A 226-nucleotide genomic window follows, 5' to 3' on the forward strand; every position below is an offset into this window, starting at 1 on the left:
CTTGCAAACTCCTTAGGGGCGTTAGAAGCAGCATTTTTTTTTTTAATAAAAAAAAGTAGAATGCTTCACATATAACGAGAGGATTGTTTTTGCGAAATTTCAGTTTCCATCATTTTAAGTGTGTATGGAACAAGTCACAATGTAAATGCAGTCCTTCTGTGGCTTGCTTGGAAAAACTCTAAAAGGCGCCAAAACCGGTTTGGCTCCGTGGATAGAGCGTGCGGCT

The sequence above is a fragment of the Myotis davidii genome, unplaced genomic scaffold (genome assembly GCF_000327345.1).
Source record: "Myotis davidii unplaced genomic scaffold, ASM32734v1 scaffold174, whole genome shotgun sequence".
Taxonomy (NCBI): domain Eukaryota; kingdom Metazoa; phylum Chordata; class Mammalia; order Chiroptera; family Vespertilionidae; genus Myotis; species Myotis davidii.